Source organism: Hylaeus volcanicus, chromosome 4 (assembly GCF_026283585.1).
Source record: "Hylaeus volcanicus isolate JK05 chromosome 4, UHH_iyHylVolc1.0_haploid, whole genome shotgun sequence".
NCBI classification, from domain to species: domain Eukaryota; kingdom Metazoa; phylum Arthropoda; class Insecta; order Hymenoptera; family Colletidae; genus Hylaeus; species Hylaeus volcanicus.
Window position 1 is genome coordinate 17,033,668 of NC_071979.1, and position 17,563 is coordinate 17,051,230.

The 17,563-nt window shown below is 38.9% G+C and overlaps 1 protein-coding gene across 2 annotated transcripts in view; it reads right to left on the minus strand.

The window, feature by feature from the left end:
• Positions 1-17,563, minus strand: part of LOC128875610 (leucine-rich repeat-containing protein 24-like) — a 312,453-nt gene that overhangs the window by 248,759 nt on the left and 46,131 nt on the right. For both annotated transcript variants that reach the window (XM_054121333.1, XM_054121335.1), the window contains exon 3: positions 2,655-2,694. The gene's annotated coding sequence lies outside the window, so the exon portion shown is untranslated. The remainder of the gene's footprint in view (positions 1-2,654; positions 2,695-17,563) is intronic.

Here is a 17,563-nt window from a genome sequence, read left to right on the forward strand (position 1 = left end):
ATCCTGATTAGCGAAGATGAACGAGGCTATTTCGCTATGAGATTATAATCACCTCGAATGCCTACATTGTTTCCGCGATACGTCGTGTCGATAAAGCCATTAGGTTCGCGTGACGATCCTCTGCGACACCTATTATTCATGTTGTTAGAGCGACTCCGCTCGTTTCCCTGTGCGTTAGAAACTACCAATCGACACCGCGAGCACGTCGAATGAGCCATAAGCTGAATTACTTTCGACCGATTCGACGATATTCTGCATATCGGTCGCGTATGCGAGTTATTATCACAAATTGACCTAACGTGTTACGCAAAACGTGGGAAAAGAGCTCGCCACGTGTTACGGTCTGCGTGACGCTCTCTCCGATACGATCCAAGGTTAATTTCTGAAATTTTATATCATGCAATCAAACTGTTCGGTTCAATGACCCCTTTTCACGTGAAATACCAACGACATAGTATTTTGTAGTGCCCCAGTTGGGTTATTGAATTGCTCATTCTGTAGTGAAGGTATACATTTTTTATTTTATTTATTTCGTGATGTTATGAATGCAACCATTTTAAACATACAAAATTTCTTCCAAGTCTCATGAATATTTATTTCCTTAATTAGCGATCAATAATTATTTCCATCTGTCTTTCCATTTATTATTAATTATTTCACATTACCGTATAATATGCAGTATAATCTGAAACTCTCGACACTGAAAACAATTTTGTTCGAAAATCGGGAATCAAGAAATATTTTAATATTATTTTCTTCCAAGGTGAGAAATTTGTTAGAAATCTCTAGAATTTTCGAGATGAGATTCTCGAATATAATCACTGTTTCGCACTGAAATTGGACTATCACTTTTGGAGTGTTCCGGACGAATCCAGCCCCATTGTGCGACTCTCGGGAATAAAACGGAAAAACCAGCGTTATCAGCACGAAAAACACAGTCTCTAACGTTACACTGCGTGCATTATGGCCGCGAGTACACCTGACTGCGTTAATATCGCTAATTAAAACCGCCGTACGTGTCGTTATTTGCGTGTCAGCGGTGATAACGGAGAAACAACGGAAAATGCGTTGAAATTAGAACCGCGATAGCGGACGAATTTTTAAATAATTCTAATCGCCGTGCAAATCTTGCTTACAATGTTGCCTGAACCAGAGATGAGCAAAATCCTCATCTACAGTCCTTGGCTATCGAGTTAGGACTAGGTACGAAAATTTCACTTTTATGCCTATTTAGGTGGCCTAACAGTATATCACTTTTAATATCATGGACTGATACTGATAGATACAAATTTCGAATAAAGAATCAAAATTATAGTACATATTACGTTTAATGAATGAAAGCACGTTTACTTTGTAATTTTCTAATGCTATAAACGCACATTAATCATTTTTGAAAATACTTGAATAATTACGTGGAAGTTACAGGTACGTAACGTTTTCTGATCGATTATTCAGTTACTTCTCAGTGAAATTATTAATATAGGTTCACCCTTATACGTCTTCAATATTGTTTAACTCTTTGCGAACTGACGATAGAGAAGCCAATGTCGCAAAGAAACCAAAAAACTTGAGAAAAAACTAATTAATTACCAGAGCAAAACTTGAGAAAAAACTAATTAGTTACCAGAGCAGTCCACGATATTTAAGGAGTCAGTGTTGAAGAAGTAGCGTCAGCAAGGGCTGCGAACGAGCTGTGTAGGTTTAGCTAGAGGTAGAGATAGGCGAATAGGGTGAAAGGAAAAATAGAGGCAAAGGTACAGGAAACCAATATCATGCCATCGAAATCGATACCGGTTAAATAAATATTGTTCGAGAGGCTACCAAATTGACAGTGAGTCCCGACGAGTGTACGAATGGAATATTTATTCCGTGGAACTGGAAAATGAAAGCTGCACCGAGGGATCTGCTCCTGATGTTACATCTTATAAAGATAAATCGTATGCGTCGTTACTCAAACAGAAATCTTAGATAGAGGTGCGTTTAGCGATAACCTTATCCAAAGGTATATGTCATATTCGATCAAATATGTTTGATATATCACACCTCATTTTTAATCTCAGTCCTTAAATAAACTTCATATAACACGCCACTTTTATCTTATATAAACTATTTGATACTTGTAAACCTTTAGATTACAAAAACGAATCGAATCATCACGAAGATTACCCTATATTAAATTTCTCGCAAGCATCTTGAACACTTTTAATTATCAATTTTAGTTTCTCACATGAAAATCAACTTTTCCTATAATAAAAGTTGCAGTCAAGGTATATTAATACCGAGTTCAAAGAAAAATAATTAGAGCGTTAAATGCATTAAAAGTTCACTAAGTATGGCGTTGCATTCAATTTAACAGCGTTATCGATAAATTGGGACTTGAAAAGTATCATTTGCGATAGATTTATCACCCATGATACTTGTTCAAGGCTACCCAATACGTATTGTGCGGAGGTATGCAATGATGAATCGATTACTCGAGCTTGTTTCAGGAAGTATCGCAAGGTTAATTGCTTCGCCTAAACAGCTTGCTCTAGAAATCGATATTCCCGCCGATATTATCGATGAAACGATATTTCACGCGAAAGCCGTGCATAATCTTAAGGAGCACGTTCAGGAAGTCGACAAGTTTAAGCGCCAAGTTTCACCGTACTCACCTTACGACACGTCTCTCCGAATCGAACACGCTCGAGGAATCTGCAACAAAAAATCAGAGATACGTTAATTTATGCTAATTTATATGTGTTTCTTTGGTGAAATTAAAGCTAGAATACCTTTGATGTGTCTTTATTAATTATTACATAGACGGACGAAGTGGATACGAGAGTATTACGAGTGAGGCAAACTAAAAGAGTGTTGTCAACACGTATGAAGGAATATAGTTACTTCAAGTCAATCGTTATAAGAAAATCAATAAAATAATTCTCCATGTAAACAATTATAAAACTTCCTTTGCATTTAAACACAAGAGAATTAATTCCAGGTTTTCTATTCTAAAAGTCAAACAGCCCCATCATAATGCAAGCGTTCCACAAATATATTTTAAAACAACAAATTTTCCTACTTATCCCAAATAATTTTCATGAAACTTCTCTTCGGATGGAAGACGAAAATTAGGTAATAAGTTTACAGCATACGTTTTACCACAGATCATCCCCCAATACGGAGACAATCTCCCCCAGAAAGACTTGGCGCAAGATGCATTACTAAAATACTTTTTATTTTACCGTATATCGCTTCTGGCGAACAGTTTGAAAGGAAGAGAAAACGGCGAAAACTGCATTGCAACGTAAACTGCTTCCCCATTGGGCGACCTATCGTTTCGCGGTTGCGTCGGATCGCGAGGAACGCCTCGCATACACCGAAAATGTTCTCCAAAGAACCAGCTTGGGAGTATCTCCGTAGACCAGAACAATATTTCTCTCCGCTATAAAACACAACAAAAGCCGTGTCTCATCTTGTCTAGATTATTACGATGTGCGAGCGTGCACTCGCACCACTAAACGTGCCACGAGCAGGATATAGGTGAAACATTTCAGACGACGAACGCTTTCGTAAATTTCAAACACCTCGGTAATTAAATCTAAATCTACGAAACAACATTTTCCATATGAAAGTTTCTGTGGGATTTCTGCAAAAAAGCCGTAAGATTATAATTTGAAAGTTTGACTTTATCTGGTTCGAGACCTTCAGGTTAATCGAAATTAGCCCACGTAACCCCTTTACCAGGTGTGAGATGTGATCGGATATTCAGGCCAAAACTGATTTGTCACGAGCCCGTCCTGTGGTGTATTGTTCGGACCAAATATAAACATGACATTTTGGCCCCAGGCTGTTGGAGCTTAAATCGTAGCTGAAGGGGTTAACTAATCATTGTCAAGAGTTTTTGGTTTTTCCAGCTTGGAAAAACCCGAGATACTCGCAACAAAATGTATTTAGTCTTGGGGCCGCAGGATGCAAAGTGGGCATGTATACCTTCGAGCCGCGACATCCCTGTCGTCCTAGGGATCAGTTACTTGTGCCAATAAAGCAATAACTGCTGTTTCGGTTCACGACCTTACAAGATCCCAACCAGCGACTATACATATGCGCTCTTCGCGGTCAAAAGGTTACATGCGTATGTAATACTAGTCGATTCTATGCAGCATATCTGAGAGTTGCTGCGTAGTTCACGCAGATAAATAGGTATGTCGGAAATTTCATAAACTAGAATTGTTAGCATAGCGATAATACATGAATTGTAATATCGAAACCACAAAATTTATACGTACGAATAGTGAACAGGAGCAAATATTTAGATCAAATGCGCCTTGTTGTCTATACAGCATAACTAAGAGTGGAGTAGGTCACGAATGAAAATACATTAGTATTTATATGAATTAGAAGTAACAATGTAACTATAATACATAAATTCGAGTTACACAGTTAACCGCCCGCATTCCGTAATTATACTGCGACACAATGGATCGTTGGATGGGAGAATCTTTCAAATTAGAAATCGTAGGCGCTATACATTAGTTCGGGTTACATAGGGAGTTCATAGCTCACTGGCTATATTCTGCAATTATACTGTAACACAATGCACTTTGACAGCATCTCCATGTTTCATTAATTCCGAGCAGAGAGAAATGAACATGACGACGTCGAATTGGATTAACCCCTGTCCTTCGGGATCGCCGAATGCGTCACATGTGAGAAATGGTTTCAATGAGGAGTGGTGGCGAAATTATAAATAAGGTTGCCCCATTTTCGCGTTCCAGAGAGCGGAGATTATAACAAAAGTGGAAAGTTCGCGGAGCACACCTGAGAATGACAACCAGTGATGTGCAAATCCTCTACTGAATGCTATAAATTCTTCGAATGTATTTCTGTTGAATATATTTTTGACTTTCACACTTTAGTTCTCACCAGTAAATGTAAAATATATTCTTCCAAACATTAGATTGTTTAAAAACGAACATTTATCTAGTCAACACATCTCAAAGTGTCGTAAATATACAGTCAGTCTCATAAGTATTCGTACCTTCAATATCTATTGAATAACTTTGTCTAAATTAAATTATTGGTTTAATGTTTCCGAATAAATTTTTCATTAGAAGTATATATATGTGTAAAGTTTATTCATATACATATTTATAACGAAAGATTTATTTGGAAAGATCAAACCTATCATTTTATTTAGGCAAATTTCTTCAATAGATATACAGGGTACGAATAGTTATGCGACTGATTGTAAATTTCGCGACCACTTCTGCTATTCTGCAGTGCATTACCATAACTCGTGTATCCATTCGATCGCTATCCTCTTATTTGATCTGAAAAAATGCTCGAACATGCCCCCATCTAAATGTACGCTTGGTTAATCGCAGTGTCGGATAGTCACCGGAAGCATCGCGCATTCAGACGACGAACAATTTATATTCCAATTCAGAGGGAGCTGAAAAATTTCGGAACGAGTTATATTCACAATCACGACGCCCAAAGTCATACATCTTGAACTGGTAGGGGAGGATCCGGAGTTTCCTCCTCGCGCGAGACTTATAGGAACGCCATGGAGATGGGCAGCTTGCCAAAGGGCTGTAACGTTGATGCGAAACCGAAAGAGAACTATGTATCATCGGTGACTCGATTGTAATATGTAAGTGGCGCTCTTCGACCGAACGATCCCCGACGGGGAATTCCCGTGTATCGATCGAACGTAGTATTCAGAGGTCAACGTTAAAAATGGCCTCGAGATTCGAAACGTTTCGTCGTGTACCAACAAGGGAAGAAAGCATCGCAAATATGAACTACCACTTTAACAGCTTTGGAAGGGTAAAATTTTATTCGAAAGTTGACAAAACCGTTCATTAAAATGGGCACGTACGCGATGACGAGGATTCTGTTTATTCGGTAAGTTCGCAGAGAGAGTTACGTCTGTTTGATAGAGTTTTGAGAGAGTTTAACGAGTGTAGAGGATGTGCGTTGTAAACAAATAATAAATAGTAGAAATAGTATCTCCCGCTTACTGCGTATTTTAATATATTTAATGTAGGTGTCTGATAACTTTGGTAGTGCCTCAAAAATTGCGGTAAAGCCTTGCGTTAACATTTCAACCCTTTTTAACATTCGACTAAGATTTAAGTATCACAAAAATCTATGTCTCTACCTTTGGAAGGAGCTCTGTGTTCTTCGACATTAGCCCTGCTGCAGAACAGACGTCATGAAAATTATGTTAGCCCGACCACGCCCAGGAACACGAACGATCGTTAAAAAAGACAATAAAAAAACTCACGTTTCTGTTATCGATCGCCGTAAATAGAACTCGAGCAAACATGGAAGCGAAACACATCGAAGAGTTTCTGTAGTTAGGATGGTACAAATTGCACGGTTTAAATCTAGGCGAAGGAACGCCTAACTTGCTGTTCAACTTGTTTTTACTGTTGCGTCTGTCCATTACCCGCTGTTTCTACTTGTATTGATATTTGTAAATGTTAAAGACAGTATAGTATCACATATTTTCTATTGACCTTGCCATCTAATACTTAAAATCAATTAAACCAGATAGTATCGTACCACGGCCAACGTTTAAAGGCAGTGGACCAAGTAGAACTGGCGAGTAATGGTCAGACACAATAGCCAAGTTTCACACGTACCTCAAGAATGTTCAACATCGATTTCCTCGATAACGAAGCCTCGTAGGGAAAAACTTTATTAGACATTTCTTATTCAGTTTTATCCAGAGGATAACGCTATTATATCTCCCTCCTCGAAACATGTTCTACTAGCTGAAATATATCAGACTTTCCTTTAAAATTCCTCGTAATAATTAATCCAACGCGGAAGGAGTTGAGCAGCCGTTTATAATTTCTAGTTTTCTATATTTTCTCGGGAAAACTCGACTCTACTGTGACGGGGGTCATTGGGAGAGTCAGGTGCACGCAATATTGCTACGCAAATCGGGGTCGAAAAGAAAAAGATCGACGAGCAGAATCCTAGAAGCGAAATAAGAGAAGTCGGAAGGTAGGGCGGGGTCGAGATAAAATAAAAGATGAACGGATGTGCAAATTCGAAGGCGATCGGCGGGCGTCAGGTGCTCCATGGAAATATACAATTCTCATGAACGAGGGCGGTAAGCTACGGCAGCGGTTGCAGCCACGACGACCCAGAGAAGAGATACCGAGCTGCGTCGTTGCAGCTGCGGTTGCTCGAACTGTCGAGTGGATCAACCGTTCTGCCCTAGTGTCATAACGAGCAGAGAGAGAGATGCGAACGGAGAGAAAGATAGAACGGGAGAGAAAGATAGAACGAGAGAGAAAACGGGAAACAGGGTCACGATCACCTCGGAAATTAAACGCAACGACCGCCGCGAAGCCAGAAGATACGAATCGTTACTTGCTCGATTTCATCTCTGTTGGGGTCATCTACGTTCTGGTTTATCGCAGAAGTTCTCTTAGACTTCACGTTATTTACAATTACTTTTTTTTTATCATGGTAAAACAGTGATTATACGAACGGCGTTTACCAATTTAACCCTTTCAGATTAATGTACTAATGTAATTTAATTTTTGAGTTAATTTGGGCTAAAATTAGTATAGGAAAAATAGAAAAAAATCCTAATTCTAATAAAAAAAACCCTACCACGACCAGTCAAATGACCGTTCTTATATGCAATATACATATAAATTATATACAATTGTTTCATGCATTATTCGATTTAGTATCACGTGAAATATTTTTGCATACAATTAAAAAAGTGTCTTTAAGACTAGTCATTTGTCTGATTACGATAGAAATAGGTACAAATGGGATAGATTTAGTGTTAAACATTTAGCCCTTTGCACTCGAAGTCATTTCGTTACAGAGTGTTTAGTTACCACTAGAAAAAGTACCCAAATATTTACCAGTCGAAAAAGAGTTTTTAAGCCCTCCTGTATTCTGAATAGTATCGCTAACCTCCTAAGCAAACGGGCGGTTGAAATTTTCCCACTCGAAACTGGAAATTAGTCCACAGCCGAAAGGGCTTGAATGGTCGAAGTCGCAGATTCTATCAGTAGCAGGTAGCGCGGTTTTAATAGCAGATTGTCCGAGTTCCGCGCGACGAAGTAGGTTTAAAGCGGAACGCAGCGTACAGAGGGTGGCAAAGTTCGTCAGCGGGTCGGCGAAAGGTTGGGAACGCTCTTTCGAGGTGGTAACTTTTAGCCACGCTCGTTGGCAGCTGTTGTTGTGTCCCCCGTGTCGCCTGTAAAAGCGTTAGACGCTGAGACAAACACGCGAACCCGACTTCAACTCGTGAATCGCGCGCGTTTTGTAACGATAATGCGAAAACTTGGCCGCGAAGAGAATAATTCCCGCGCGAAACCCGTAGTGGGATCCTGTAGTACGTGTTACCCTCGCCTTTGGCTCCCTCTCTCGCCCTCTGCCTCGCTTTGGCCGTAGTTTGCATTTGTTGCTGAATTTATGAGTCTCTGTCGGTGGTTTACGACTCTCCGCCAAGATGGAGGATTGGATATTTCGTTTCGTCGATCGACCGTTGTTACACGAGGATTACGAGTCGTATCGTCCCACCTTGTATCTCCACCCACCCAGGGTATCCTTTGTCCTAGCAGTCAGGCGAATGGTCGTACGATGCTCGTTTAATTACTTTCATCTTGCGCCCCACCGCTCTTCCTAATTTCCTTTTCAGTCGTCGGGTCGCCCACCAATGCGAGCACTGGCGCGTTATAACTCCGTGGGTCTCGAGAGGGGATAGAATGTTGCGAACAGCATGCAGAGAAAACTAATGAAAAAGATTTTGACCTTTGAGAGATTCTGACAGGTATTACGGTGATGGCTAATTGCAGTTCACGAGTCGCGAGCAAGTCTAGACTCTAACTATTGGAAATGCGTTAAAATGGAATAATAAAATACTACTTTTATTAATTAAAAGTTTTGATTTTATTTTTAAAATGTCATTAATAATGACATTTCATGACAGTAAAAGGTAGAAAGAATTTCTAGCTGTATACACTGCAGTATTGACACATCTGTTTAGGCTCTAGGAAACTATAGGAAGGGTCCTCAATGGCACTTGAGAGGGCAGGCCATATCCTAAAGTTTCTCTTTTCTTATTCTGCAATGACAGTTATATACATTATACATATATTCTCAGTATATTTATTTTTGTAGTAAAATAAAAGGTTGAATTCTAGCAAATGTTCTAACACTAACCGATTTCTTTTTAAAAACAATGGTTATAGAGAGATTGATCCTATTTTAAAAAATCCGCTAAATACATTTTTCTTTATTCTACGGTAAGGTGAAGTTTGAGGAACATTAACCTGCAAGATAATATGCGCCACTGGGCAAGAGCTTTGCCCCGTCGATACTTGTTCCGCCCCGTAAATTCCGTTGTGCGATGAGGGCGGAGTTTCGTTGTTTCAGAAATCGAGCGTTTTTATGGCCCATTTTCGTCGTGCTTCAGCTCGCAATCCGTTTCGCACGAGCAACGATTGTGATTGTCAGGTGAAAGGAATTCAGGGATTCGTGACTACGAACACTGCAATTAATATACTTTTCCGTGATTTCCTTGTAATTGTAACTTCGGTAATTAATGGGCAATTCAATTTCATGACACGATGAGATCTTAATATGCAAATGCCCTAAAATGTCTGACCCAACACAATTCATTCTACTTTGAGTGTCTGACCAGGCGCGATCTCGTACAGTATTATTCTACTTAATGTGTTGTGTACGCCCAAACACGTGAAATACGAAATGAAAGTTTTAGGGCTTGTTCAAAGACTGCGGAATCTGTGCGGATATGCAGGAAAGGGGAAAAGTTTTACCTCGGTGCTAAGATGGAAACCGAAGAAGCAATAAGGTTTGTGGTTGCTCTATCAAAAAAGTAAGAAACACAGAAAAAGGCAGTATGGGTGCATCCGATATTAACTCTCATGTGATATAATGTCAATAGAACCGCGCGGAAATCGTGTCTGAAGTAGGGCTTAGCTATTACATCTACCAACTAGCAATGAAAAATTCACACGGTTCGATTTTCATATTTTACACAAAAAAATCAGTTCAACCGTAAAGTGTACCATTTTGAGTGGCGTCACGTTCCATCAGTTTCCATTTCACGTCCCGTTTTCCTCTGGATCCGATTTTTAACGTAATACAAATTTCACTGGCGCCGTATACTCGTGAAAATGTTATTACACGGCGAGTCCATTCTCGCAAACTAATGCCTCGGGACGCCAAACAAACTTGACGACGCATCATTGTTACCTAATTCGCATCCAGCAGTCTGTTAAGTCCTCTGTAGTAAACCCGTTGCTCTGGAAAATCGCGTTACACTTACAAGACCGTTATACCGTGATGGAGGATCAAGGCGTAATAATAAATGCGCTCGACACCTGTAAACCGTAACGATCAGGGTAAATTAACGAGAGAACGCCGCGGTACGCTGGTCCTAGCTAACACGCAGCAACTATGATGCAGAGAATCTGTCTAGTATTCAAACTGTAAGTCACGAAAGGAGAAATATAAGAGTGGAAAAGTTGCATCATTTTCCTGAATGGAAATTCAAATTTCTTAGTTTACGATTCAATCAATTATGTGATGATTTTGGGGTAGTAAAAAATCTTCTTGCGTCTTAACTAAGCCATCGTATGGATAGAAAGAAAAATTCCCAGAATATTTCACATTTTTCGATTAATTAGTCTTTCAATTAGTGACGTAGCACTGTGATAGAATTAATCGACTATAGTCGTGATATTAATTTTTAAAGTTTTTTTATTTCCAATACCGGAAAGCAGTTAAAATTTCAATCAAAGTCGAAGAACTCGTTATTGGCCCACTGTCGAACTTTTATTTTCGGAGTAAACTTCGGAATTTTTCATTTCGAAATTCGTCATTTTACAACTAGGCTATTTGTAGATAGATGCATTGCAAAGGAATAATATAATTTACAAATGTTTTTATTCATCAGAAAAACGAATCGAGTGATGCCAGTCATTTATTCATTTATTCATTTATTTATTCTTCCATTTTTTCCATGGTTACCCAGTTAAATATGCATAACTTTTAACAGTCAAATCGTCGACTGTATCTCAATTAATGCCCTTCTTAACAAAATATCATTGTTCTAACACATTTTATAGCTTTAACACAGACTCGGTCTGTAGCAGACTCTATTTAGTCATGCTACGTAGCACCTGTTGTAAAAACTGTAGAAAATGGTGTGAGGGCAAAGACACAGAGGAGCTTCTTAAGGCGGCTCGTAACGTCTCCCCATTAACGTTTACCTCGAAACGATGGTGGAATCCTGAGAAAGGAGACGAAGACCATCGACGTAGAGCGACCCTCGCAGAAGTTGTCGCGGACGAGACCTCGAATGGCGTGCTAAAGCTCTTCTAGCCACACGGTTATTTGTATGGTAACGTTACTGCGTCGTAGGACGCTTCAATGCGCCTGAATTACATTACTGATCGTCGAGTTACCAATGGTAATAAGGACTGCTTTGCTTTTTGTCTGTCTACGTTCTGCGGTTAAATGTGTCTTCCGCTCCAGGGGCTCGACAAAAATCTATTGCTTTCTCTTTGCATTCTCTGAGAGTATGGGCGTCAACGTCTTCCATAAACTGCTGGACTGAAATTTGAAATCTTGCGGGAACTATCGATTTCCTTCTCTTTGTATTACAACAATGGGCTTGGAAAATATATGATTCTAGACAAATTTGCTATGACTTTTGATGGATAATACATTGCACACACGACTAAAAAAGAAAACGAATGAAGAAGAAAAACTTCACTTCATTGGTAAATAGATGGTTAAAAGATGAATGGATAAATAACGGTTAACACGCTACTCCATTATTCGAGAAAATTCTCCTTTTTTTCAATCTTTAATGCGTTCGATGAGAATTTCATCGTATCGATTTCATCACCGAGCTCTTTCTCATTACACAGCACTCGTAATTAGGTTACCTCAATGTTATCACAGAGCAATCCCAGTTCGTCGATTCTGCTCTCGTAATGGCTTCCCTGTGCATTCATCTTTCCTGTTTAATTCGTCCGGAGGAAGTCACGTTACGCCGTCCCTTACAGCGTAAGTTTCGAATACTCCGGTGCATTTATACTCTGCTATTTTCATAAGGAAATTCAGATTCATTGAATAATTGCGAGTATTCAAGAGAATTAGGTTTACGTTCACTTGTACACGTTGGTAAAACTTACGCTGTGATTCCAATGCGAATAACACGGAGCAAATAATTAATTATTTTAAAATAACGAATTTCCATTAGGAACATCTGTGAAGCAATATCACAAATAATTTGACACTAATGGAACACGCTGGAGGATGAATATTTAATGTGAAACGTTTTATGCAAAATGTTTACCTAATTTCAACATATATTACACATGGAATTTACCTTGCTTAGTTAATTGAATAGCTTGCTAAATAATTTAACGAGACAAACGGCTTCGTTTACGGGAAAAAAGGAGAACTCTTGAAGTCAAGAAATTTCCTTGAACTACGATGGGATGCGTTTCGGGGAGTAGTCCTACTTTGTTTCCCGTTACGACGAAAACTTGGTCGAAACAAAAATTGGACTACTTTCGAGGCTCCCTGGAAATTGGAGGCAAAAGAATTAAAACTGCGGAGAGGAAACCTACGCGAAACATGGAAGCAACAAAATTGTTTTCTTCTTCTTCTCCTATTTATAAAACTTCGAAGCCCGCGAGTAAATTCATTTCAGCGGATAAATTGGCATTGAAATTTCCAGAATTACGAAACGATATCGCAAACCTATCGCGGAGCATCTTGTTCTTGCCGCGTGAAATAATTTATTTCGCGAGAGTATACCCGTTAAACGTATCTTAATTACTTATCTCGCGAATGTATCTGAATTTCTAAAATTTGAACGACCACGTTAGCATGAGCTGCCTCTGTATTAAGTAAATGAATAAGTAACTTTCACGAGCGGTAACAAGAAACGAATTTTATCAATTCTTTTGTGCTAATAATTAGCACACCTTTGTGCGGCCGTTTAATTACGAGTGGGTTTCGGAACGACAGTTTCTTGTTTAAAGAAAAATTCCGAATAATTAAGAAGAGTAAGGTTTGTTTAACTGGTAGATAAAAAATTTGCTCAACTCTGATCGAACCGTCCTGTTGCCTCAGTGCTCCGTTTCACGTGCAATTAACTTTCCATCTCGTCGCCTGCGCGTCGACGCTTTTGTCGCGTTCGGAAACGCGTTTCGAACGAACGGAAGGACACACCGCCGTCGCAATATTGTGCGCAGGCCGCAAATTTTTCATTTCGCCCGATTCTATCACGCGTCAACTAGAACGAGAAATATTCCTGCGACTTTGCGTTATTGCACAAGCAGAATCCAATAGAGGTCGTACATCGCCGCTCGTAAGCGCAGCTTGACAGGCCTGCTCCCGTTCTACGGATGCTAAACGCGCTTTTTCAAGAAGCGTCCCTTCTTCGTGTCCCCGCCAGGAATTTTATTCCAACTAATAAATCACTCGACGACTAGTAGAAATAAAAAATAAAACCATTCTACCAGGGACAAGGAAGACGTAAGACTACTTTGAATTCCCCCTTTTTTCTGACTAGTGACGCATTTTATCAAGGGGTAAAGACAAGTTGGAGATTAGGAGAAAGTGGATTTTTTTTGTTAAATAACTTAATGAATGTACGTAGAAAGAAATCGGCTCAATAAAAACACTTTCGCAACTGCCTGCGAATGTATTTTAGCATATTATGGCTAACAGGATAATGCCATAATGCCTGTGTTTCCAGCGCTATAACAAACGTACGCCGCCCCTCGTACGTGTGAAGGGTTGATGGCGCAATTTCAATAAAGCTTAAGGGGGAGAACGGTTTAAATCCCCAGGAAAAGTACTAACGATCGGGAACGATTTCGTCGGAATCGCATTTCCGAGCTGAATCGATGCGATTCTTGACAGTTCCACTTACTTCCGGTTGCGACCGTAGAGACGTGGTAAATGTGATCCACCAGGTGTAACGTCGAACGTAAAATTCACCTAGCGCGTGTCGCTTTTCAAGATAAGGGACCTTAGAAATCGAATCGCTTACCAGGAATATATCTCGCAACTAATAGCCGCTGGAAATGTTCTTACCTTCTTCGACGATTATGTTCCTTCTATTTTCTCTCGAGATATAGGAGATAGTTACCAAAGTCGTACCATTTAACCCATTCACTGCCAACTAAGAGATGTCTCGTAGTTCAAGCTGATTGCAAATACTCAAAGGCAAGGTTTCGTGCCTCTTGAGTCACGAGTTATTGAAAAAGTAGATCGTAAATTTTCTTTTTAAAACAACAGATTTAATATCACTTCTTATTATCAAAATAATAACCTAGGTTACACATCTGTGTTAAATCATGGCGCCTAAGGCAAAACGCTTTAAATTTGCCTGGCAGTGAATGGGTTAACCCTTCTCGGACCCAATTTATTTTAGAGCCATTGATATGGAACGCCGAATGACAAAAATAATAATACTTCAATAATATTATTGTGACCCTGAATTATTTCGAACCTTCTTTATTATGTTTCGATTCTTGTTAAAAAAGAAACACTTGAGAAAAGCCCAATCCTGGATATTATTTCCAGACATCAAAACCTGAGACGGTTACTCGACAGTAATAAAGAATAACGATTGGTTTAGACCTCTTCGTATATTTCCCACATTTTCGAGGAAAATATAAAGATTGGTTGGTGCGTTCCAATCGTAAAATCCCAAGCGGAAGGAGAGGAACCATTTATTATTGTGACACTCGCGATAAGAGACCTGCTCCTCGTCCAGGCAATCATTTCAAAAAATATCAAACCGTAATCGACTTTAATACGTGTACTGTAGTCCATTTTTGAACGAAATAAGTGTATTGTGGTGATCGATGTAAATGCTTCAAAGATACATAAAATTTGATTCAGAAATTGGCATAAATCTTATTCCAATGAAAATGTCTATAAAATACTTAAAAATGAGAATATAAAATACTTTTCTAGAACTTCGAGTGATTTGGACCATTATCAATCAATACTGTTTCCGCAGAGTGTATTTTTACATCATGCGAAGAAGGGTTGAAAAATACAGAGCAGGATTTTACATAATGTAATTCCAAATGGGAGGATTTGTCAAAAAACCCAATTCTTTCAGGGGGTAGGTTATAATCATCATTTATGACTCCCTGCGTTATAAATTACGATCACAAACGTTGAATTATGTGTCACTTCCGAAGTCCGGAAACGCTTCGCTTCCACAGGAATTCTTTTCCCAGGACGTCCGCGCAGGCACAGGCGAGTTCAAACTTGAATCAATGGGCTCCATTAAAGAAGGAAATGTAAGAACTTTTTACGCGCCACGGCAATAACTCTTGGAAATAATGGAGTCTGAAACCGGACGAGATATCGCATACGTTTCCGCTCTTTGAACCTAATGGCATTGTTCCACCATGTTTTGTTCCAATATCATCGCTGGATACCTCGCCCCCGAGGGAGAGTTGCCAAAAGCTTAAGGTATTTCGTTCTGTGCTTCCTATTTAGGATTGGCTTTCACGCAAATTAATAGTGGAAATAGACACTAAATTTGAATCGATTCAACAAGAACAAATTAATTCTTTAAATATATTAGCGACTAGCTGCGTCCCGCATATAATATTAATATATTATACCTAATAAGTTCCCTTAAAATTCGCCTTATAATTTTCAATTAATTTTTAACATAAAAAACGTTATTATGGTTTAAACATAAAAGCTGGATATATCGCGTAGCTGACTTAGGGATAGTGTAGCTTTCTATATATGTGGGATTCTATTTTTAGTGAGGATGAGGGGAGGTGAATAAAGTCAGTATTGAACAGAACGAACAAATATTTAATTAAAATAAGGGATAAAAATAACGATGCTTCTCGGTTGCTCGCGATCGACTGACTGTCGTCTTCCGATTGTTCCTTGACGACCTGTCCGCGCCTCTTATGTTTTATAATCTAAAACATTAGGACATTTCCACATTCTTACATGCTGCAGTCTTTCCATTCACGCCGCATGCACTCTAACACCACTACACTCATCCTTCATGTATTACTGAAAAATTGTTTAAATCAGTTCAGTAGTTTCGGAGATTATCCCCTACATACAAACAAACAAACTTTACCCCTTTATAATATTAGTATAGGTATAGATCTCTTTAGATGTGAGAACGACAATTTAATTTATTAAACAACGTTTACCATTAAAAATCAATTTCTCTGCAATGTTCATTATTCGTACAATTAATTTTCATTGTTGTACCAATTATTTCTGTCGTCAATTATTTGATTTGGAAAGATTTAGCAACGAACACGATTTCACCACTGGATGCTGATTGCATTCGGTAATAGGAATGAAAATGAAGAGATACTATTTAAGTGATTGATACGGTTTGGGCAACTTTATCTTAACTCCACACTATTCGTCTAAGTCTAAAAGCTAGCGCTGACTTGGATCGACGAAGAAAATCCAGGGAATAGGAAGTGGAAGTAATCCTTTTCCGGTATACGCGTTCCCTCGGAGATGCATTACTTATAGTACATTTAACTCGAGGAATAGCTGCGCCTCCATCCTCATTGGACTTTCATGTCGGATAATCGGTGCCCCAGAGAGACCCGTTCTTCCGGGGCGAACTTTGTGTTCGGTTTCATTATGCTACCGCGTTGTTACTTCGATAATGCATATTTATGCACCGCAAGGGAATTCATGCATGCGATTATCGTTTCATTTGATTTGAAAAATAAAGAAAGAACATGATATAATGCACTCGAGGCACAATTACAAATCAAAGGTGAGCCAATCCACACCAAATCGATCATTTTTTGCGATCTACATAGTAGGAATTTTAGTGAAATTGAAATGAAATGTAGTTCACGTGAAAATAGGAGGGTTTTAAGTAAACATTTTGTTGGATTTGAGTTTTCTTTAAAATACTGCGGTAAGAATAATAAACAGTGTATGTAGAATACTGCTGTGTAATAGTCGTCCAGGAATAACCAATACAACAGACTATGAAGTCCTGATGGCTTCGTCATCATCCATATTGTTCATACATGAATCGAAATCCGTTCAAATTATCAACGATTGCGGACTTCAAGTGCGTGATTCCGTTACTAGCGTTGCCTTCGAAACGTATTCCAACGGCTTTAAAAATCATTACACTTTGCTTCCCCAATTTGCGAACATCGGTTTTCAACAATCCCACTCTGTTATCAATTGGTGCCCTCCAAGAAATATCCAATTGCGATACAAAATCGGAAATACGATAGTATCCGATGTCTGTAGAGTGCTGGAGAGGTCGTCGAAGGAACCTTCCACGTTGGAAAGTCCTTACTATTGGAAGTGTTTCTTGTTACTCATCAATAGACTGCGGAAGTTCATGCACAATAAATATTTAACATGCATACGACATTTATGCACGAAAAATATGCAGAATATGTAAAGTATATATGTAGATATATACATATAGAATGTGGTATAATAAGCAATATATGTATTAGTATGTTACAGAATATTCACTATATACAGGGTGTCCCAAAACTGT